Here is a 24,582-nt window from a genome sequence, read left to right as displayed (position 1 = left end):
ACTGGTTCCGGCAATGGTGGAACTGCTCAAAACATATAATGGTCAAGAGGCTGGCTAATAAAACCACTCTTAACTGTGGTCCCTCAGGAAAGGTAAAACAACCAAGTGAAAGCATATGATCGGCCAAAGAGATGGTGGCGATGGAATGAAAAAAACCAAGGCTCATCTAGCAGAATTTAGCAGATAAAGACAGCAATCACGAGATGTAAAATGGGTATGGGTTCATTTTTACACAAGCTTTAACCATGGAGAACTCTGCTTGGATTTGGTTTCATGTTTACACAAGCTTGAAACGAAAAACTATGCTTGTTATGAGTTCGCATGCCCCCAGCATAATGATGCAAAATGAGGTACATGCCTCCCAAGATTCATTACATTCAACAAAGTGGATGGAATGAAGGTTCACTTTCGAGATCTTGGAAAGACTCGATTGGTATTTTACGAGATCTTAATCAAAATACTCGATCGGGAAAGGGAGTTGTTTCATTTTTTAATGAGGTTGACACAGTAAAACAACTATCCTCATAACCCTTGTTTCAATTTTTTAACAAGCTTGACACAAGATCAGGAACTATGCTCGACCAGATCCAGTTTCATTTTCTAAGGAGCTTGACATAGGAAAGCGAACTATGCTCCGACGAGACCCAGTTTCGAAGGCTACCTGGCCGTGCTTCAGGCTCCGTCTAAAGTTTGCAAATCAAACAACAAGGTAAACTCCCCAGTGGAGTCGCCAAATTGTTGTGGAGGTAAATCCCCTCTGTGGACAGAGGCGATCCCTACTAGTCCAAATAGGGTCTAGCAACAATCAAATAACGCTAACACGCAGGTTCCTAATTGCAAATTAAAGACCGATTATGAAGTCCTATCTGGATTCCAACGCTAGTACTTGTAGAAGAGTCGACGCTCCCGTTCCTTTGCTCCGGCTGGTCACAATCCCTACGATCTTCGTGAACAGACACCTGCATATGCAAAGAACAATAAAAACACAAGCATAAAATCCAATAGATGCAACTATATATCAGTCAGAAAGGATATAACTCAATCACCATTATAAAGACAATAAGAGTGGAACCATAATGATAGTCGTCTATTATTGATAAACAAAGATGAATACAACCATAGTTCTGATGTCAAATCTTTCTCAAAAGGGTCCAACCAGCAAGTTCCTCAAGCATTCGCCCTTGAAGATAGATCTCCCTAGACAAAACTCTCTCACTCACAAGTTCACACAAGATCAAAACACTTCAAACCTTCCTTAAGCTCTCTAACAATCCCACACTTGTCACACCAGCTACCTATCAAGCTCACAACACTATCAGCAACACTCCAAACACTATGAATTCCAAACTAGCAACTCATAGCAATGGTGGAGGCTTAAATAGGAGAAGGAGTCTCCATAAACAGTGGGAAGATGAGCTTATCTCCAAGGAAGGTGGCTCAAATGACGAAACAGACATGCCATAGAAGGGAGGGCGACATATACAAGGCCAACAACCAGGTCTGGAGTCATCTGGAAGGCTAGCTGTTAGAACAAACTCGCCCATACTAGATCATCGCGGGTACATAACTGTACTGGAGTGCTGACATCGGTACTGCATAACGGAGAAGGTCATGTCATTGCGATCAAATATAAGCAACAGTCACGCTGTCTCATGAAATCCGACCATCGCAGGAATCACATGTACTTCCGTGATGGCAGCGCATTTGGTCTGTTTTGGAGCGCTCATCAGCGCATTTATTTTGACAACAGTCACGATGATGCAGAAACTTTGGCAAAGTGTGTCATGAGTCCAAATCATTCATGCTCCTGCTCTCTGATGTAGCCAAATGACCCACTTTGCCAAAGTTTCTGCATCATCGCGACTGTTGTCAAAATAAATGCGTTGATGAGCGCTCCAAAACAAACCAAACGCGCTGCCATCGTGGAAGTACACGCGATTCCCATGATGGTCGGATTTAATGAGACAGCGCGATTGTTGCTTATATTTGATCGCGATGACATGACCTTCTCCGTTATGCAGTAGCGATGTCAGCGCTCCAGTACAGTTATGTACCCGCGATGATCCAGTCTGGGCGAGTTTGTTCTAACAGCCGGCCTTCCAGATGACTCCAGACCTGGTTGTTGGCCTTGTATATGTCGCCCTCCCTTCTCTGGCATGTCTGTTTCGTTATTTGAGCCACCTTCCTTGGAGATAAGCTCATCTTCCCACTGTTTATGGAGACTCCTTCTCCTATTTAAGCCTCCACCATTTCTATGAGCTGCTAGTTTGGAATTCATAGTGTTTGGAGTGTTGTTGATAGTGTTGTGAGCTTGATAGATAGCTGGTGTGACAAGTGTGGGATTGTTAGAGAGCTTAAGGAAGGTTGTGAAGTGTTTTGATCTTGCGTGAATTTGTGAGTGAGAGAGTTTTGTTTAGGGAGATCTATCTTTAAAGGTGAATGCTTGAGGAACTTGCTGGCTGGACCCTCTTGAGAAGGATTTGACGTCAGAACTATGGTTGTATTCTTCTTTGTTTATCAATAATAGACGACTATCATTATGGTTCCACTCTTATTGTCTTTATAATGGTGATAGAGTTATATCCTTTCTAACTGATATATAGTTGCATCTATTGGATTTTATGCTTGTGTTTGTATCGTTCTTTGCATGTGCAGGTGTCTATTCATGAAGATCGTAGGGATTGTGACCAGCCGGAGCAAAGGAACGGGAGCGACGACTCTTCTACAAGTACTAACGTTGGAATCCAGGTAGGCCTTCATAATCGGTCTTTAATTTGCAATTAGGAACCTGCGCGTTAGCGTTGTTTGATTTTTGCTAGACCCTATTTGGACTAGTAGGGATCGCCTCTGTCCGCAGAGGGGATTTACCTCCACAACAATTTGGCGACTCCACTGGGGAGTTTACCTTGTTCTTTGATTTGTAAACTTTATACGGAGCCTGAAGCACAGCCAGGTAGCCTTCGAAACGTTATTGCTCTACATTAGCGAAGTAAATCAACGCTACTTCAGTCAATCTCCGGTTTGGTTTACGAACTGAACAGCTTGGAGCTGGCCTTTGTCCCTTTTTGTTCATTCTTTCCTTGAGTTTTTGTTTTTTGATATCTTTTCAAAATTTGGGGATTAGTTCTTTGTTTCTTGGTTTCCTGGTTTGGTCTGGGAGATGCCTTGTGTGTTTAAAGATTGACTGTCTTGGTTTGGGAGTTTTTTGGCTTGATTGTGGCTGTTTTTGAACATCATCGTGGTTTATAATTAAACAGTCGCGCTATCATCACGTACCCCTTTCTGTGATCTCATGTTCATCGTGTTAATACACCTAACAGTCGTGACGGTTCTGTAAATCCGACCATCGCGGGTAAGGCGTGTACTTCTGCGCTGACATCGCATTGTTGCTACGCATAGTTCTTTATCAGCGCATTGTTGTTGTGTATCACCCGCATTGATTCCTGTAGAATTGAATTTCTTCAATTCTGCCTCTTGAACCTGTTGGTCTTGCTATCCCCTGCTGTTCTCACTTGGTTTATGACTTGTTCTTCACTGTCTGGAGGTTGAAGCACTCTCCTGTGGGTATTGTTGAGCGAATCTTTCCTTTTTGCTTTGTGACCTAGTTTTATTATTCCAAGTTTGTTGGATCAGCTTTGCTTGGTTACTCATTTGCAAAGGTTCATTTACTGCTTGCTATTGGTTTGATTGAGCCTTCCTCTTTGCTTGCTTTTGGTTGATTATTTGAGTGATCGTTGTTGAACCAATCTTGACATTGTTTCGATTTCTTTTCACTACCCGGACACAGATCAGAGTTGTTTGGGGTCAACCAGTTTTCCATATATATTTGTTAACATTTCTCAAAGTTTGTTTAATGCACTTTTCCATCAACAAAAGAAAAAATATCTTTTGCTTTGTATTAGTTAATGAGAATTAGAAGCTTTTCATTTTGATTGGTGATTAGTGATCTTGAAGAAAAGTTTGTGAATTTCCATTAGCTGCATTAGGGAAGCTATTTGTTGTTTTGTGATCATTTCATTTGCGTGAAAGCCCTCAAACCGTCTCGTAACTAGCATTCATCGAATGGAATGACATATTTTGGCATATAGTTTGCATTTAGGGAATTTTGAGAGATTACATACAGTAAGGCCTGAAAACTGAAACCTAATACAAGATAAACCTTAAAATGAACTGAATGAACCTAAAAACGCATTGGAACATAACACACACTGTTTAGAGGTCTAGGCTAGAGACGTGCTCTGGCGTCATTAAACCTAGTCACTTTTGTTTCACTTAAGTTTGGGTGATTCCTCCTTCCGTGACGCAATAGTGGTCTAGCACGGATTTGAGCTCACATGTACCGTCGAGTATATGGGGAGACCCCACTAGGTTATCATCCTTTATCCATAGGAAGCCGTGTCTGCCGCCTTACAAGACGTAACGCACCGAACACAGCATTCAGGAAGATTGACTGCCATAGGGAAAGTCCTTGGTTTTCATATGACTGCCAAGGTGTATATGCAGTTTTACGAATTTGTTTAGTAAACCCTTTTTCCTAGCTCTCCAGAGTAGTCACTTTTGATCCTTTTCAGACTCCCTAAAAGAAAAGGCTCATCTGAGCATTTGTCACTTTGGGCTCATTAAACATTCGAAGGCGACTAGAGTCATCTTTTTGTCCTTTTCTCGACTCTTTAAAGATGAAAAGGTCAAGTTATGTCCTTGCGTCCTAAAACTTATTTGGCCACGTTCACATCTACTCGGTTAGATCTTATTTGCGTTAGTTTGAGTAGGGTTTCTCCTCGTTTGTGATGGCAACTTTCCCGGAGTTTACCAACCCATGCATCCCCTCTGATGGGAATCCTGGTCATTTCCCTCCTTTTGGAAATGTTGTGCACCTTACATGGAAACGTTGTCCCTTCCTGGGTTAACTGTTGGGTTGCCTGTTTGGTTGTTCTCAACCTCTCTGGTCCCTACCGTCTCAACTGCTGGTCAATTAGTTCCTCCACCCGAACAACATTATGTTGATTCTAAGGTGGACCTCTCCCCTTCTTCGTCTGTTTCTGCGTCCTCATCTTCTATTTCGCTTGGTGAAAGTCTGGATTCAAGTAACCAGGTGGCTAAGAAGAAGAAGAAGAAGTCTCCTAAGCGAGAGGTTAAAAGTACAACTCAAGTCGAGCCACCTTCTACTCCTCCGCGGAAGGTCAAATTTCCTTGTATATTGTGCAAGGATGACCACCTTCTTCGTGATTGTCCTGGTATTCCCAGGATCCTTGAAGTATGGTCTCGCGATTTGGCTCGTCCCTCATCGTCCTCTGAAGCTCATGGTGATGCCACCCTATCAACTAACAACATTCAGAAGAAAGGGAAGATTCGAATCCCCTGTAGACTATGTGAAGGCAATCATCCCCTTCACCTTTGTCCACTCATGGATAAAGCTTCCGCTGTTTTGGAAAGTCTTACAGCTTCTTCACCCCAACTCCCTGTTGGTTATCAGAGGCTCTCTTCTGACCCCCTCCTTGTGGACAAAGAGATCGACTTAGATTCTTCTCTTGCCTGTCCTCCTCCTTCCGAACCTGGCTATGCCAAGCCTGCTCCAGACCAACCATTGGCCGAAGAGAGTATCGACTTGGCTTCACCACCCGTCGATCACTCTGTTTCGGAAGAGCATCATGCCCATGTTCTTCTCGTCTCCTCAGATTCTCCTGAGTCCAGAAATGACTCTCCTATCCCAGCTGCTCTCGAAAGTCCTTCTTCGGTTCCTATAGAGCATGGGGGCAATCATACGATCCCCCTACCAAGTATTTTGGCCATCTCCTTCGATTGGAGTCACCTGACTGCTTTCCGCCTTCCATCCCATGTGCCTTTCCAGATTACAGTACTTGCCTATGATAAGGCAGTACCTGGCACTGTTTTGGATGAAGGTGCATCTGTCAGTCTCATGTCGTCCACTACTTGGCAAGCTTTAGGTTCCCCGCAGCTTGGGCCAATCGCACAGGATATGTTAGCATTTGACGGGGGAACCAGTCAACCTCTAGGGGTCCTCCCAAAATTTCCTATTACTTTGGGAGGAAAAACCGTCTATATGGACGTGCTGGTTGTCCAAGGTGCTTTAGATTTCAGTCTTCTCCTTGGCCGTGACTATGTTTATGCCATGGGGGCCCTTGTCTCTTCGCTTTTCCGTGTGGTTTGCTTTCCACACAAAGGAAGAATCGTGACTATAGATCAATTATCGTTCTTTAGTCTCCCGGTGCCTCCTGCGCAGTTGCCACCCCCTCCTGGTTTTTATCCACTAGTTGTATCTGCCCCACCAAAGATCAACTATGTGGCCACTTATCCGGTGCCTGTACCCAGTGATGCCGCCATCGTGCATAGTGTCCTGGGGGCATTGGGTCCTGATTTCCAAGATGTGACCCTTCCACCGGGAATGGCACTCTTGGAAGCCCCGACTTCCTGTTCATTATGATGAAGTTCGGTCGGAGCATAGTTCACTTTCCTATGTCAAGCTCCTTAAAAAATGAAACTGGGTCCGTTCAGAGCATAGTTCCTTTCCTCTGTCAAGCTCCTTAAAAAATGAAACTAGGTCTGGTCAGAGCATAGTTCGCTTTCCTATGTCAAGCTCCTTAAAAAATGAAACTGGGTCTCATCGGAGCATAGTTCGCTTTCCTATGTCAAGCTCCTTAAAAAATGAAACTGGGTCTCGTCGGAGCATAGTTCGCTTTCTTATGCAAAGCTCCTTAAAAAATGAAACTAGGTTTGGTCGGAGCATAGTTCGCTTTCCTATGTCAAACTCCTTAAAAAATGAAACTGGATCTAGTCGAGCATAGTTCCTGATCTTGTGTCAAGCTCGTTAAAAAAATGAAACAAGGGTTATGAGGATAGTTCTTTTACTGTGTCAACCTCATTAAAAAATGAAACAACTCCCTTTCCCGATCGAGTCTTTTGATTAAGATCTCGTAAAATACCAGTCGAGTCTTTCCAAGATCTCGAAAGTGAACCTTCATTCCATCCACTTTGTTGAATGTAATGAAGCTTGGGGGGCATGTACCTCATTTTGCATCATTATGCTGGGGGCATGCGAACTCATAACAAGCATAGTTTTTCATTTCAAGCTTGTGTAAACATGAAACCGAATCCAAGCAGAGTTCTCCATGGTTCAAGCTTGTGTAAAGTTGAACCCATACCCATTTTACATCTCGTGATTGTTGTCTTTATCTGCTAAATTCTGCTAGATGAGCCTTGGTTGTTTTCATTCCGTCGCCACCATCTCTTTGGCCAATCATATGCTTTCACTTGGTTGTTTTACCTTTCCTGAGGGACCGCATTTAAGAGTGGTTTTATTAGCCAGCCTCTTGACCATTATATGTTTTGAGCAGTTCCACCATTGCCGGAACCAGTTGCTGCCCTTTATACCACTCGTTCCTCCAGGATGAGTCACCTTTAAGCTCTTTTCTGACTCGTAAAATATGAAAAGATTGCCGAGTATTTTTTCCCTTTTTGACTCGTTAAAGAAAATAAAAATGGAGGTCTGCTTTCAGCTCTTTTCTGACCGTTTAAAGATGACAAGATTGCCGAGTTATTCCTCTTGACTCGTTAAACGTAAATGAGAGGTGGTCGTCTTTAAACCCTTTTCCGACTGTGTAAAAATGAAAAGATTGTCGGACCCTTGTCGTTTCAGGTTCGTTAACGGTTACGAAGCGACGTGGTTTCAATCACCTTTTTACTTTTTCAGATCGAAATCACTACTTATGAAAAGTACTCCTCGATCGTAATGATCGGGCGGTTCTTTCGAGCATTGTTTTATACTTTTTCGGACTCGAGAGACACAAATTTACGAAAAAGGACACCCTTGGAGTTTCTTTTTCCGTTGTCTTCTCAAACTCTCTAAACATGAAAAGACCTCGAGTTCTTCCTTTTTCAGGCTCGTTAAAACTTGATGACGTTAGATTCCGTCGAAATGATGCTCACAAGCATATGCTATCCCCGTCAAGCTTGTTGATAAAAAATAACCGGGGTACTCGCCAGCAATGGTGGGGAAAATGGAACCACAATCATTGTCGTGTCGGCAGTATGTCGCTCTTGAACATGGCACTTGTCTGCATTCGTGTCTGGGTGGGGACATCTCATCTTGTTTTTACACTTACCTCCGTGGGTTTCGGTTATCCTGTTTTACCTCTCATCTGCTCATTACCTCGTCACCATGACCCCTGATCATTTAATGTCAAATACTGCCAAGTCCACTGTCGTGCCGCCAATATGTTCAAGAGAAGTTGACCTCTGCAGAATACTCAACCTCCCTCTGATACCTCACACAAAACATCTTATCCTCCTCTGTCTCGTGTCGATGATGTGGGAAGCATTATGGCCCACCTTCGATCAAGGTCACTTCCTGTCGACTTCAACTCATTATCCAGGAAGTTGACCTAGAGACTCCCTTCAGGTGCCTTGTAGCCTGCATGCCTCAATGGTAGGTTCTTCGTGTTCGACGCGAGGTTTTCATCATTTCCCTCCGATCGAATGATTCTACGGGTGTTCGACGCCAGCTCACTGATTCGTACGCCGTAGATTGTACCTATAGTACATTGAGGACCATTGTCATTATTGGTGGTACCTCTCGCGTCTGTTAAGAGTTTTTGTCATTGACTAGTAATCAGACGATGTTCTTGCATGTTCGACTTCGACCCCCATATTCACATGTTTGAACTTGTACTTTGTTCAGGTCGAGATGGAGCGCAAGACCCTGGATTTTGTCTGTAGAGATCCAGGTTGCGATTTTGTGGATTATTATGATCATTACATGACTCGTTGATGGATGGCTGCGACCATACCTTTGTTATCATCATCGTCTCATCAGCTGGGTGGCTGCGTCCATACCACAGACCCATTTCGTATGTCTTTTGGATGGCTGCACCCATGCCTAGACTACATGTAATTGATTATCAGAGATATCAGTTGTACTTGCGTGCAGGTTCTTCCCGGTGGTGTTCCAGTTCAGTCAGTTTCGTAAATCATTTCACCCCTCCCACTCTCTCGGGCTTCATACTTTAGGGGGCATCTATTACACAGTAATTTGTCACTGCCTTCATCCCAGTCTTCCTACTGTGCCATGAGTCCAAATCATTCATGCTCCTGCTCTCTGATGTTGCCAAATGACCCACTTTGCCAAATTTTCTGCATCATCGCGACTGTTGTCAAAATAAATGCGCTGATGAGCGCTCCAAAACAGACCAAACGCGCTGCCATCGCGGAAGTACACGTGATTCCCGCGATGGTCGGATTTCATGAGACAGCACGACTGTTGCTTATATTTGATCGCGATGACATGACCTTCTCCGTTATGCAGTAGCGATGTCAACGCTCCAGTACAGTTATGTACCCGCGATGATCCAGTCTGGGTGAGTTTGTTCTAACAGCCGGCCTTCCAGATGACTCCAGACTTGGTTGTTGGCCTTGTATATGTCGCCCTCCCTTCTCTGGCATGTCTGTTTCATCATTTGAGCCACCTTCCTTGGAGATAAGCTCATCTTCCCACTATTTATGGAGACTCCTTCTCCTATTTAAGCCTCCACCATTTCTATGAGCTGCTAGTTTGGAATTCATAGTGTTTGGAGTGTTGTTGATAGTGTTGTGAGCTTGATAGGTAGCTGGTGTGACAAGTGTGGGATTTTTAGAGAGCTTAAGGAAGGTTGTGAAGTGTTTTGATCTTGTGTGAACTTGTGAGTGAGATATTTTTGTCTAGGGAGATCTATCTTCAAGGGTGAATGCTTGAGGAACTTGCTGGCTAGACCCTCTTGAGAAGGATTTGATGTCAGAACTATGGTTGTATTCTTCTTTGTTTATCAATAATAGACGACTATCATTATGGTTCCACTCTTATTGTCTTTATAATGGTGATTGAGTTATATCCTTTTTGACTGATATATAGTTGCATCTATTGGATTTTATGCTTGTGTTTGTATCGTTCTTTGCATGTGAAGGTGTCTGTTCACGAAGATCGTAGGGATTGTGACCAGCCGGAGCAAAGGAATGGGAGCGACGACTCTTCTACAAGTACTAGCATTGAAATCCAGGTAGGCCTTCATAATCGGTCTTTAATTTGCAATTAGGAACCTGCGTGTTAGCGTTGTTTGATTGTTGTTAGACCCTATTTGGACTAGTAGGGATCGCCTCTGTCCGCAGAGGGGATTTACCTCCACAATAATACCTCTTCAGGTAAAGACCATTTCTGGGTTTACCCAAAGAGTCCCCGTCAAAGTCTACCAATTCATACGCCCCTTATAGGGTGGAGAGGAGTAGGTGGAGCGTGCATCTTTCGATCAAAAATTTGGCAGTTGTGGCATTTTCGGACCGCGGTCATACAATATTTAAACAAAGACAGCCAGAAGTAGCTAGTGCGCAATATCTTTTGGGCTATGGCATACCCAGACATATGACGCCACACGCTCCAAAGTGACAGTCATTCAGAACCCTTTCAGCTTCCTCGTGAGTTAAACAATGTCGAAAAACAGAGTCCTCCCCACGGCGATAAAGAGTATCTCCAATAATCCTGAATTGTTGGGACTGGAATCGTATTTTCTGACGTTCTGACCTTAAAATTTCTGGCTGAAAGGATTGGGTCTGGAGATAAACGATGATATCCCCATACCATGGATCTAAAGTGCTGATTAGAAACAAGGATTCGTCCGCAATGGGCCCCTCCGCCACAGTTTCCGTGCCAGCACGCGGGAAGTCACACATTAACTCCGCAAAAACTAAAAATTTCTTAGACTTAGATTTTTCAAATTCCAAGTCGAACTCCTGCAGGATAACAATCCATTTAGAGTACTTTCCCCCTAGCAATTTCTTGGTCAAAATGTAGATCATAGGGTTGCAATCTGAAATTACTGTAGTTTTACGTAGTAAAATGTAGTGACGAAAACATTGGACAGCTTGAACAATTGCCAATGCCAATTTCTCCACATGTGAGTATTTTAGCTCAGTTGGATTTAAAGTGCGACTAAGGTAATATATCACATGTTCAGTTCCGAATTCATCTTCCTGAACTAAGACCATTCCAATGGTGGAATGAGAGGCGGCGAGATACAAGAAGTAATCCTGGTTGTAGTTGGGAGGATGCAATAACGGTGCATGGGTCAACGCGTGTTTTAGTGCATCAAAATATTTCTGAGCTATCTCATCCCAATAGAATGGAGTATTCTGTTTCAACAACCAGGTAAAACCCTTTGTAACCTCGGCGTAGTTAGGAATGAATCATCGTAAAAAGTTTGCTTTCCCTTGCAAACTTTGGAGTTGGCGAAGACTCGAAGGAGGAGGTAATTTGACAATAGCTTTGACCTTCGAGGGATTGACGCGAATGCCGGCTTTCGAAACAAAAAACCCCAGCAATCGACCCGTTTTTATACAGAAAACACATTTGTGTGGATTCAACCGAATCCGATAATGCCTACACCTCATAAAGATTGCTCGTAAATGGACGAGGTGATCAGCTCGATGTAATGAATGAGCAGGTAAATCATCGAGATAGGGTTGCACAATGTGCTTGATGTCATGAAACGCATAAGACATGGCCCTTTGAAAAGTTGCTCCGGCATTCTTGAGCCCAAAAGGTAATTTGCAATAAGCAAATGTCCCCCATGGACAAATGAAAGTCGTTTTTGGTTGATCGGCAGGTAGAATATTGATTTGATTGTATCCGGAAAAACCATCCATGAAGGAGAATATTTCGCTGCCGACACAATCATCAATGATTTGATCAATATAGGGAGTTGGGTAATTGTCCTTTGGACAGGCTCGATTAATGTCCCTATAATCAATACATATTCTTATTTTTCCTTGCTTTTGTTAACCGGAACAATATTCGATACCCAATCCGTTAACGGGATCAGATAAATGAAACCTGCTTTGAGTAATTTTTCAACTTCTGCTTTAATAGCAGCAGCTTTTCTTGGGTGAATCTGACGCAAACGTTGCTGGACGGGTTTAGCATCCAGGTAAGTCTTGATTTCATGAACAACAATCGCGGGATCAATTCCTGGCATTTTCTCATAGGACCAGGCAAACACGTCGCGGAATTCTTGAAATAGGGCCTTATATATTCGAATTTTGTCTTCTGTACATGAGGCACCTATATGAATGTTCTCAACAATTCTAGGCTTAACCGAAATGTCAATAGGAATAGTTCGAGAGATGTTTCCCAAATTTAACTCTGAATCAGGATGTTTCATTGGATTCTAAGGTTCCTTGACATATTCAGTCGTAAAAATTGATGAAAAATCATTTTCAAAACGATCATTCTCAGGTAAAAACGAAGATCTGTGATGGAGATCTTCCCATGGTAAATCATCTACACATAGGATTTCACGAATTTTCTCATCAGAGTGAACAAGTTCAGAAAACGTGATTGAATCCGAGCTTGATGTGAAAAGTGATTCCTCACGGACCACATTCATTAAGTCAATTTTAGTTGAAGATGAGTCGGTAAAAAATTGCACAGCCTCATACGCAATTTCATATGGACTTAAAGGCATGACATCACCAAATGAGTCTATCTCAGATTCAGAAGGAACGATCCAAGGATCATCATAAACAATGGTGTCTGACGTAATCATATGAATGGTTGCAAATGAAGACGATGCGTTGATCGGGGGAAAAGGAAAAGTTCCCAGTAAACCGGCATCTTTAACTAGTCCTACTCCAACATCCTTATACGGGATAGTCGTTTTACCGACATGCTGAATACTTTCAGAAGAGGCTGGGTCGGATGAAAAGTAAGCCAGCTGGTCTATTGTTACAATCTTTCCATTATGAGGAAAATTTATAACCCGAAAGACCGATGAAACGGCAGCTGTCATAGCGTAAGACCAACTACGACCCAAGATAAGGTTGTAATCTAGAGGGGCATCAACCACCTCCACATCTAGATTAACGGTTTTTCCTTCAACCCCTATAGGTAAATCCTATAGAATTCCAAAAGGATGAAACCCACGGCCATCAAAGGCCTTTAGAATCGTCGGGGATTGATTTAGTGAAGGAGAACCAAGCGATCTCCAACACTGTATCGACATAATACACGTTGAGGCTCCCTCATCAATCAGAGTCCTATGAATAGGCCTGTTTTTTACTATCACTGGAATCTGGAAAGCCATTTGATGAGGTAAGCATGGTTTACTATTTTCTAGATCGAAAATTATTAGGTTCAAGTCCTGAACATCAACAGCTCCTATAGCCGACAAAAGTAATTTACGTTGTGCTGGACATAATTGCAGCACTTCCAAAGCCGACATTGCTGAGGGTGAAATAGCTAAATCCTCAACAATGTTATAGTTCTGAGCCACTCTCGCATGTGGATTGAAAGCTGACTTTCGAAGTATACCCTTGGCGGGCGATTTGATTACCAAGTCTGGATTAGGTTTCTCGATCTGTAGTGGATCGGAACCGGGAGCTGAGGTTGATGGATTAGAATGAGAAGATTCTGCTTCTTTACCATCAACAGGACTTTTACTACCATAATCATGCGATCGAGTCGCAATCCTAACATGTGACATCATCAGTATGGGTTCTTCATTAGCACTCGAGGAAGAACCTATCATCTTACTGTCTTGACTTGGAAAAGGATCCTTCAAAACAGCAGGCGTTTGGGAACCTTTGACAATCTTCACAACCTCTGCACGATGAGGGCAGTCTCTTGTAAAATGTTCTTCGTCACAAATGAGGCAAGGATAACGAGGTTTGCATTTTTCATCATTGGATTCCGATTTTTCAGGTTTCTCTTTTGAATTTTTGTCCGTTTTATTCTTCTTCTTCCCTTTCTTCTTCCCACCGGATTTTGATTTGGCTGTAGATGACTCTACAACGTGAATATCGGTGGAAATCTCCGCGGAAGAATCTCCTGTCGGGGAATCAAGCAAGGTTATGATAGGAGAAGAATTCTTGGAAGACTTCTTCTTACTTTTAGTGTTAACCGTACCAATCATACCATCAGCGGCATGAGACCCTGAAGGAGCTGCAGCGATTTGATTTTGCTTGGGAAGATCGGGGATTTTCTCGTGTAACGTATCTGACTGAGTATAGACCAAGTCAAGGTACTATGCTTGAGCAATTACTTGCTCCTCAGTAACAACTCCGGCCTTAGCTACATCTTCAGTGATCTTTGTCAACAAAGATTTTACAAACCATTCAACCAAGATCTGATCCAAATAAAAACCTTCACTAAACGTCGTCGACGTCTCCATTCATGAATATGATCTGAAATGTAAGTGGACGTTGATTGCTTTAATGAAGTTAGTAATTCCGTGCCATTGCCATATCTGGTTGGCAACTGAAAATGAGTTTAAAACGAGGTAGCTAACTGACTAAAATTATAAAAAGTGCCTCGCGGTAACTCAATGTACCACTTGACCGCAAGACCAATTAGAGTGCGCTGGAAAAGTCTTAGACAGATTGAATCATCTGAAATGGAGTTAGATGCACACCAGAGGTGATAAGTCATCACATGGTTCGACGGGTCCTCTCCTGATTTGCCTTCGAACTTAGGAATATCACTAGGCAACTTATTCGGCATTGGCGGCCAAAATGAAAGATAATTAATGGGATCGTTCGTTAGGCGCGACAAGTCAAGCAAGTCCAAAGTTGCGATAAATGGTAACTGACGATTAGGGTCCCTAAAACTCTGGGTCATGAGACCACCCCCAGGAGGAGGATATCCAGGATAACTAGGAATAGGAATTGCATTTTGGATATTGTATCCTCCCGGAAAACCAGGATTAACCGGACCGTACTGGGGTTGTTGAGGTTGTTGATATGTGTACCCAGGGTACGGCTGATACTGATAGACTGGCTGCTGCACAGCAGGACCGAATTGGTACTGTCCCTGGTACGGTTGATAAGTAAATTGTGGTTGACTTGTGACAACTGTACTTGAACCAGGTTGTCCTACAGGCATCTGAACCGAAGTTTGAATCGTGGATCCAGACGGAGGTAAAGATGTCTGAGGAGTAGATACAGGAACAGTAGAAACCGGAGCTGTCGATACTCCGGAAGTAGGTGGGGTAGATTGAACAGATGTTGCGGTAGTTGCAGCAGTCGTTTGAGGTGGAGTACGAGGCGTACTAGGCCCAGGCTGAGAAACTACCGAAGGTACAGAAGTTTGAATAGTAGACTGGACAGGTTGCTGGGGTGTACCAGAAACTAAGGGTTGTCCAGTTTGAGATGACAACTGTACATTTGGCTGCAACACCTGTTGAGTTTGCGATGGATCCCACACTAAATTCATTCCGGGGTACGAACCCATAACAGGTTGAGAATATTGAGGACCATAACCGGGTTGAGGGTAGGATTGATAATTCAGAGGTACATTTCCCGTTCCTTAAACATATGATTGACCAGAGGGTGGTTGGAAACCTTGGTTCGAGTACTGACCTTGGGGTTGATACCCTTGAGGCACGTACTGATACTGGGGTTGACCTTGAGGTATAAATTGATACTGGGGTTGACCTTGGGGTACATATTGAGTCTGGGGTTGACCTTGAGGAACGTATTGTCCCGTAGGTATGTACTGTCCTTGAGGTTTCCCCCCAAGTGCAAATTAGGTACCTTGAGGTTGCCCCCTAGACAATAATTGAGGATTTTGAGGCTGCCCCCCAGGCGGTAACTGACCACCTTGAGGTTGAGGATTAGGAATAGTACCTGACATCATGAGAATATCTTCTACGCTCAACGGCTTAGTACCATTGCTTCCAGTTAATAACCCTTGCTCAGTGGGTTGAGGAGATGCTCCCGAAAAAGTACCAGAAAGTGATTGATACCCAGAGGGAACAGAAGGACCGCCGTACAAAAAGGATTCGGGTGATTGAGTAAACATGGACAACTGTCTTGACATATTTAACGGAGGATAGTAACCTCTAGGTGTTGGGTGATAAGGAACACGAGGTGGTGAAAAACTTAACCCTGGGTTTTCTAAGAAATTAGTCAAAGAAAGATACCAAGCACTACTCCTAGGTGGACTGTAAAAAATTGATTCACGCTCCCTTAGCTCAATAGCAGGTTGATTTTCAGGGATAGGGATGCCTACTTCTTCTTCCAGAGTAGCAAGTTCTTCGATAGCTATAAGTCCAGAAGGAAGATTTTGGGTAATTATTCTTTCTACCCTAGGTAAACCAGGACCACTAGAAGCTAGAGAAGCAAACCCCGATGTCGGAGTAGCAGCAAATTCACTTTCAGGTTCGGATATTTCAGGTTCCTCGCCTATATCACTGGTAGATGAAAAGCTACCAGTAACTTCGGAAACAGACACTGACTGTGGATTATAATCTGCTACTAAAGCTTGAAAATTAGGATGTACCACCAAAGAAGACTCTCCTTCTTCAGGTGACCCAACTCTACTGTCTCTAGGAGTTACAAGGACTTTCAACCCTTCAGGCTGGCTCGGTGAAAACTCAGGAGGTTGGCCCCGAAGTCTACGGGACTTCCTCGGTAATTCAGCCACGGTTAAAAAATTTTAACTACTTCACACGCAAACAAAGTAAAATCTCAATGAAAACCACCTAAAGCCTCTAAAGAACCAAACAAATTTGAATCACACGCCTAAAGAATCTAGGAGATCAAACACACACAAACAGTAACTTTCCGTACTGAAAACACTAGTTGGTGATGAAATCCAACGTCGCAGAGTTCAATACAGAAATGGCGGTTGGAACAGTTACCCCAGAAACCTGCTTAATGAATAGACTGGCACAAGTTCCTCCACTTAACCGTCTCGAGTGAAGAGAACCCCCCAGAAAATCCAAGTGAGTCTAGCCGACGTCTGCTCCAGGTACAGTGGGATCTTCCCACCACTGTCACCTTAGGAAGAATCCTAAAGAATATGGTCACTAAGGTTACCAACTGAAACAAATATACCTGGGGGAACAGTCTACGATCCGATACGCACGCAAGGGCAGAGTAGCAAGCTCAATCCCCTTGAAGGCTCCTTGACATAATCCAAGGTTTACCAACAAGTGACCCTAGGCTCCTCGACAATGGTTAATCCGAGGTTTACCATTTTTAATACGTGAATATCTGGCGTCGTTCCCAATGAAGAAGGATTGATTCCCACACTAGTTCGGACACAATCTCGTGCTTCTCCTTTAAGAGGAGCTTTCCCAGAGCATAAATGCAACAATTGGATTTCTTCCCTACCACAAGATACAGCTACTTGTTTGTTTTTACTATCTTGGAGAGTTAATTACTCTCCTACTCCAAGACACTAGCCTAAGCTAAGTTGGTGTATCAGAGCCCTAGAAATAAATTGTTACTAGATGAATTTTACTTTAAGCGTTATTTTTATTGGTTTTTGTTTAAGTCAAAAGGTGCGGAGATGAAACTCGTGGTATGAAGACTCGACTCAAAATCACTAAAAATGCACTTAAGATGATTAAACAATCTTTTCCCTTCGATGAACTTCTAGCTAGGAAAGAGTTTGAGAATGCAAATACTTGTAAACACAAATATTTCTTAACAAACAAATTAAAAGAAGAGCTTTTGTCCTTTCCAATGCACTCAAAACGAGACAACTAGTTATTTTCACAAAAAATTCCCTTTTCTTTTCAAAGCACTCAACCACTACAAAACACAAACTTTTTCAAAAGAGATTTTTTATTTTGTTTTTAAAACACTCAAAACTATGAAAATGACTAACTTTGAGATCTATAAATTATAAAAACCTATTTGAAGTCAAAGCCTACAAGACGTCTTTTTTAAGGATGTTTTACTTAGCTAAATGTAAACTAAGGACCAATTTATGCAGAATCACAAATCAGTCAAAAACAACCAATTTTGTTTTCTTTTTAAAAATGAAATCCAAACTTTTAAACACAAGCTTTTCGAAGTTTTGCAAAGAGAAAACACAAAGCGGATTCCTCAACAAGGGTATCTTTCATAAATGGTCAGACTCATAAGAAGGCTTCTAAGCTCAGAGCTACTACAAGGCCAAAATGAAAAACAAACCCAACAAGCAAAACTCCTAGGAATTTCACCTAAAACCCTAACACCAATGAAATCAACCTAAGGAAAGCTTCTGACAGGTTATATGCAGGTCTGGGCAATGGATAATAACTTCTAAACAAAAACTAAGCTGACTAACAGAGAAAATCTTAGTTTTTTCAAAATTTTGACAGGGTCCACAGGCCCACAGTTAACACAGGTGCGGTACTGCTCTGTGCTAAAAGCAAAAGTGCAGATAAGTACACACTGTGTCAAAAGGCTAGGGTGCGGTCCTCTCCCAAAGTTATGAAAAACAAAAAATAACCCTGGATCTACTAATTCTACCCAATTCCACACACAACAAGCCAAAAACAGAAACAAAAACACAGTTTCTCAGGTCAAAGTAAAAACAAGGAAAAAATCAAGTCCCCAGTGGAGTCGCCATTTTGTCACACGGAATGAGTCGATCTTGCAAACAAGATAGACCTTCCTAGAATCTAAAGAAGACCTAATGACAAGCAAACCAATCACAAACTATCTTTCTCTAAATATGCATTTATAAACAAAGGAAAACAAGTGTTTTAGGCCTACCTTGGGTCCAACGCAAGTTTGTGGAAGCCTCGCTCCTTTGATCCAAATGAGCTCCCTTATCGCGAATCTGCAAACACAAACAAGCAAACAAATTAAATAGCACCTGAAAAGCCAATATCATAAAACATATTTAACATGAAAGTCAAGGAATTCATGAAACAAATGACATAAGAGAATTTGTTGAGAAAAATGAATCTGATTGTATTAATTCAAATTAAAAGAAGAACTTTACAACCTGTGCCTTGACGTTGTACAAGCTCCTCCCAGGGTCCAGCAAGAAGTCTCCTCTACTTTGACAAGTTTCACTCTCTTCCCAATGAAGCAAAAAAGGTATGTGATCTCTCCTCTCAAGCTTAACTAGGAAGTCTTAATTCCACCAGCATTTACCCTCAAAAATGTTCAGCTTCTAACCTCCCCAACAACCAGCCCAATGCCTGAATTTATAGTGCAATGGAGGGAAGGTACTAGGTCCTCCTTCAAAGGGATAAAGCCCTCCTTCAAAGGGATAGCTCCTCTCATCAAGGGATTTTCTCTTTTGGGATGCATGAACCACCTAAGAGCGGCCAATCCACGTCAAAATTCCTTCTAGAATCATCTAGAATTAACCCAAAGTGAGTTTTTTAGAATAAACTTGCGCCTTTTTTACTTTCACAGGGGTCCGCACCCACACCTTTAGGCACAGAGCGGGCAGGTCCGCAGTTTTTATAAATAGGTGGTGCGGGACCGCAGGCAATAGTGAGGGAAAGTGCGGAACCAGAGATTTGTTTATTTTCAATGTCTTTCTCTCATTTTCAAAGCTTGACTTGAAGAGCTGAGGTCTGAGACTTGCTTAGGAGGACAGTACAAGTGATGATAGACCCATACTGATTGCAAATCATCATGGTGACGATATTTTTGTGTAACAATGCCCAAGTATCTCACGAAGTTCACTCAGTGTCGAGATGAGCTGGGAAGTGTGGGGGTTACTGTCGATGATGAGGACTTGGTGAGCTTGGCTCTCCTTGGTCTTCCGAAGAGTTGGCATTCCTATCAGGACTCTGTCAATGGTCGGGAGAAATTGCCAAGATGGGAAAGACTATGGTCAGATCTTGTGCAGGAGGAGATCAGGCGGAGTACTGGGGACGGATCTTCGTCAAAGGGAGCTGATGAGGAGAATTGTGCTTTGGCTGCCAAAGCAAAGAAAGGGAAGAGCAATAAAGCTTCTCAGTCTGGTGCGAAAGGCAAGAAGCAGGATATGTCCAAGGTGAAGTGTTTTCACTGTCACCAGCACAGACACTATGCCACTAATTGTCCGCAGAAGAAGAAGAACAAGCAGGTTGCTGGATCTTCAGCAGGAGAGGCTCTAGCCTCAAAGTTTGAGCTTGATTTTTCATTGATCACATGCTTGGTTTCAAGTGTGATGGGATCGGTGTGGTTCTTGGATAGTGGTGCGTCTTTTCACATGACGGGAGATAAAGATTTGTTCTCTGATTTGGAGGACAAAGATCTTGGAGTGCACATCGAGACCATTTCCTTTGTGAGGGAGTCTGGTAAACCCTTAGTATTGAAGGAAGTCATGCATGTTCCAGGATTGAAGAAGAATCGTATCTCAGTGGCGATGTTAGAAGACAAGGGGTATGTTATGAAACCAGCTCAAGAAAAGATAGAAAAGATAAATCCACGCCTTAGAATTCAGCCTCTTCGAGGGGGCAACCTCCTTTACATTACATAAATGAACAATTCTTGGATGATTCAAATGACAAAACCTCCTTTCTATATATAGGAGTCTAAGGAGTCACAATATAATCCAGCCGACCTAACAATAATAATATAAAGCCACAAAAATAACAATAGAGGGATTCTATGGGGCACAGAAATAACAATATGGGGGTAATAGGGGCACAACAATATAAATAAGGGGTATAACTATAATAGTAATGGGGTAATCACTAGTATTATAGGGACCCAACATGCCCCTCTCCTTCAAAAAAGTGTTGTCCTCAACGCTTGAGTAATTCTGGATACTTCTGCATAAAATTCTCATCCTCCCATGTGGAATCTTCAGCGATAAGTTCTTCCACTTGATAAGATACTCTGAAATTGATCGATTTCGTAGCTGTCGAGTTCTTGTTTATGTGACTGCTTCTGGTTCCAATATAATTTTTCCTTCCTCGTCAAGTTCTGGCAATATTGTTTGAATTGGGAGCTTGTCGCCTATAACCTTCTTTAAACATGAAACATGGAAAACTGGGTGCAATCAAGAAGCTACAGGAAGCTCCAATTTGTATGCCATAGTACCAATCTTTTGCAACACCTTGTACGGACCATAATACTTTGGTGATAGTTTATTATCCTTCTTAGCTTGCTTTAGGGACATTTGCTTATATGGTTGTAGCCGTAGGAATACCCAATCACCTACATCAAAACTTCTTTCACTGCGATGTTGATCTGCCTGTTGTTTCATTCTATTTTGTGCCAACACGAGGTTATCCTTTAAGAGTTGGAGGACTTGTTGTTGATGTTCGATGTGATGTTCCACTGCCTGAACCTTAGAATTTTCTCTTAAATATGATGTGATGGATGGTGGTTGATACCCATAAAGTGCCATAAATGGGGTCATTTTTGTTGTTGTATGGAAGGAAGTGTTATACCACCATTCAGCCAGAGGCAACCATTTGACCCATTGTGTCTGTTTATCAGATACAAAGCAACGAAGATATCCTTCCAAACATTTGTTTACTATCTCAGTTTGCCCATCAGATTGAGGATGATAAGATGAGCTATGAGCTAACTGAGTACCAAGACAAGAAAATAATTATGTCCAAAAATTTCCAGTGAAAATGGGATCTCTATCACTTACAATAATCTTTGGGTTTCCATGTAGCTTTTGAACTGTTTCCATAAATGCAGTAGAAACTGTACTGGCTTTAAATGGGTGTGATAATGCACAAAAGTGTGCATACTTGGTAAGTCTGTCAACTACCACCATGATGACACTCTTTCCCTCAGACTTGGGTAAACCTGTGATAAAATCCATTGAAACCTCCTCCCAACGTTGGCTTGGAATGGATAAAGGTTGTAATAGACCCGGTGTCTTAATTGTTTCAACTTTATCTTGTTGGCAAACCAAACATTCCGCCACAAACTTTTGAATATCTGATTTAAGGCCATCCCAAAAAAATTCCTTCTTAACCCTGTGGTAAGTTTTTAAAAATCCTAAGTGCCCTCCTAAGGGAGAAGTGTGCAATTCCATAAGAATCTTTTGTTTTAGCTGGGAATTCTTACAGAGGTATAAGCGATCTTTGTACCATAACGAATCATTTTGCCAGCTAAATGTATCAGAAGTACTGGAATCTTGTTGTAGCTTTCGAATAAGTGCCCACACTTCTTCGTCATTCTTCCATTCCTCCCTTGCTTCGTTTATCCAATCTGGTTGGATAATAGAAATGGCACACAACAATGCTTCCACATCCTCATCCTTTCTTGAGAGTGCATCTGCCACCACATTTTGCTTCCCTTTTTTGTAGATGATTTCAAAGTCATAACCCAACATCTTTGTGACCCACTTTTGTTGCTCTTCAGAGGATAATCTTTGTTCTAAAAAGTATTTAAGGCTATCATGATCCGTTTTTACCTTGAAGTGTCTTCCCATTAGGTAGGGTCGCCATTTCTTAAGTGCATGGAGTATTGCCAACATTTCCTTCTCATAAATAGCTTTGCTTAAAAACTTTCCCTTGATTGGACGACTTTCAAAAGCAATGGGTCTTTCATCTTGCATTAGAACAGCACCAATTCCATTTCCCGAAGCATCACATTCCACAATAAAGGTTTTTGTGAAGTCCGATGTAGCTAAGACCGGTGCTTGGCACATTGCCTCTTTAAGATGTTCAAAGGCCTTTGTTGCTTCCGGAGTCCATGAAAATGAATCTTTCTTCAATAATGTTGTTAGAGGTGCTGCTATTCTCCCATAATTCTTAAAAAACTTGCGATAATACCCTGTCAACCCAAGAAATCCTCGCAGATGCTTTATGGATGTGGGGATTTTCCATTCCTTAATGGCTTTAATTTTGCTAGGGTCTACCTTAACTCCTTCATGAGATACAATATGACCCAAATATTCCACCTCCTGGACTCCAAAGAAACATTTGGATCTTTTTGCATATAATTGTTTCTCCTCCAATAGTTGTAGCACCCTGTCAACATGTTCAACATGATCCCTCCACGACTTGCTGTAGATTAGTATATCATCAAAAAATACTAACACAAATTTTCTAAGGAATGGTTTGAAAATTGAATTCATCAAACCTTGAAATGTTGAAGGTGCATTGGTAAGGCCAAAAGGCACGACCAAAAATTCATAATGACCCTCATGAGTTCTAAATGCCGTTTTCGGAATGTCTTCAATCTTCATTCTGATTTGATGATATCCCGAACGAAAATCCAACTTGGTGAAGTAATTTGATCCATGCAATTCATCCAGTAATTCATCAATGACAGGAATGGGGAACTTATCTTTAATAGTGAGCTTGTTGAGCTCCCTATAATCCGGACACATGCGCCATGATCCATCCTTCTTTTGCACCAATACTACTGGAGCTGAGAAAGAACTTTGACTCCGTTGAATTATACCAGCCTCTAGCATTTCTGCAACCATACTTTCAATTTCACTTTTTTGGACATAGGGATATCTGTACGGCCTGATGTTGGGAGGAACACTTCCTGGAATCAGATGAATAGCATGATCATGATCACGCATAGGTGGGAGACATTTGGGAGTCTCAAATACCTTGGAATGATTGTCCAGGACTTTTTGGAGATCTGGAGAAATAGATGATTCCAATGTGGAAACATCTAGCGAACATAATTGTGCAATTACACCTCTTTGCTCCTTTTTTAGAAGCTTAGTCATGCCATTAGAGCTGATTATCTTTCCTGGTTTCCCTGCAATACCCCTTAATTCAACTTCCTTTCCTTCTGTAGAAAATTTGATGAAAACTTCTTGAAAATTAAAAGCTATTGTACCCAAGGATTGTAGCCATTGGACTCCTAGTACAACATCGGCACCTCCCATTGGAATGGAAAGCATTGGGCTAGTCAAAACATATTCTCCCATGGATAGCTTGATATTATGGCACTTTCCAGAGCAATTTATTGTTCCTCCATTTGCAATCATCACTTGACACTCTGGTGCTGGATATAGGAAGCAATTCAATTCTTTTGCTACCCTACAATGAATAAAATTGTGGGTGCTTCCTGAATCAATCAACACTATTACCTTTTTCTTCTTGATTTGTCCTTCTATCTTGATGGTTTGAGGAGTGGTAATTCCCGCCAATGCATTACAATATATGGTCGGATTTATTTGTTCTTCATCTAGGCTTTGTTCCTGGAATATATCCTCTTCTTTTGACCTTTCTTGCTCCTTTTCTTCTTCCTCTTCACAATCTATGTAGAATAATTTCTTCTCAGCACACTTATGACCTTTTGTGTATTTGCTATCACAATTGTAACAAAGCCCTTTTGCTCTTTTTTCTTCCAATTGTTGTGGTGTCAACCTTGTAGGTTGTGGGAGACTATGGGCAACAACACTTCCATCTTTATAGTTGTGAGTGGTATGCTTCCTAGTTGCCATAATTTTGCTTTCCATTTTTCTTGCTAACCTGAATGCCTTCTCTAATGAATCAGGTTCCCAAAGGCGAACATCATGTTGGATATTATCCTTTAAAGACCCTATGAACACATCAACCTATGCTCCTCTGGAATATCTTTTACCCTTATGTTCAATTTTTGGAACTCCTCAATGTGCTCCATTATTGAACCCTTTTGTTTGAGACTTATCAATTGGCTAAAAAAGTGTTGCTTTTTGTATCCTCATAATGTGCTATCAATTCTTCCGTAAAAATTGCCCAAGTGATAAATTGTTTACGAGAACAAAGCCATTGATACCATACAAACTGATTTGGTTCCAAATATACAGTTGCCATACATACCTTTTGTGCGTTTTGCACATTATTGAGATCGAAGAATTGCTCCATCTGTAATATCCATGTGGCGGGATCCTTGCCATCAAACTTCCTC

This window comes from Pinus tabuliformis, chromosome 7 (genome assembly GCF_031772625.1).
Source record: "Pinus tabuliformis cultivar Carrire ecotype Pingquan chromosome 7, CPIR1, whole genome shotgun sequence".
Lineage (NCBI taxonomy): Eukaryota > Viridiplantae > Streptophyta > Pinopsida > Pinales > Pinaceae > Pinus > Pinus tabuliformis.
The sequence above is the reverse complement of the archived record's forward strand: the minus strand, read 5'-3'. Positions refer to the sequence as shown.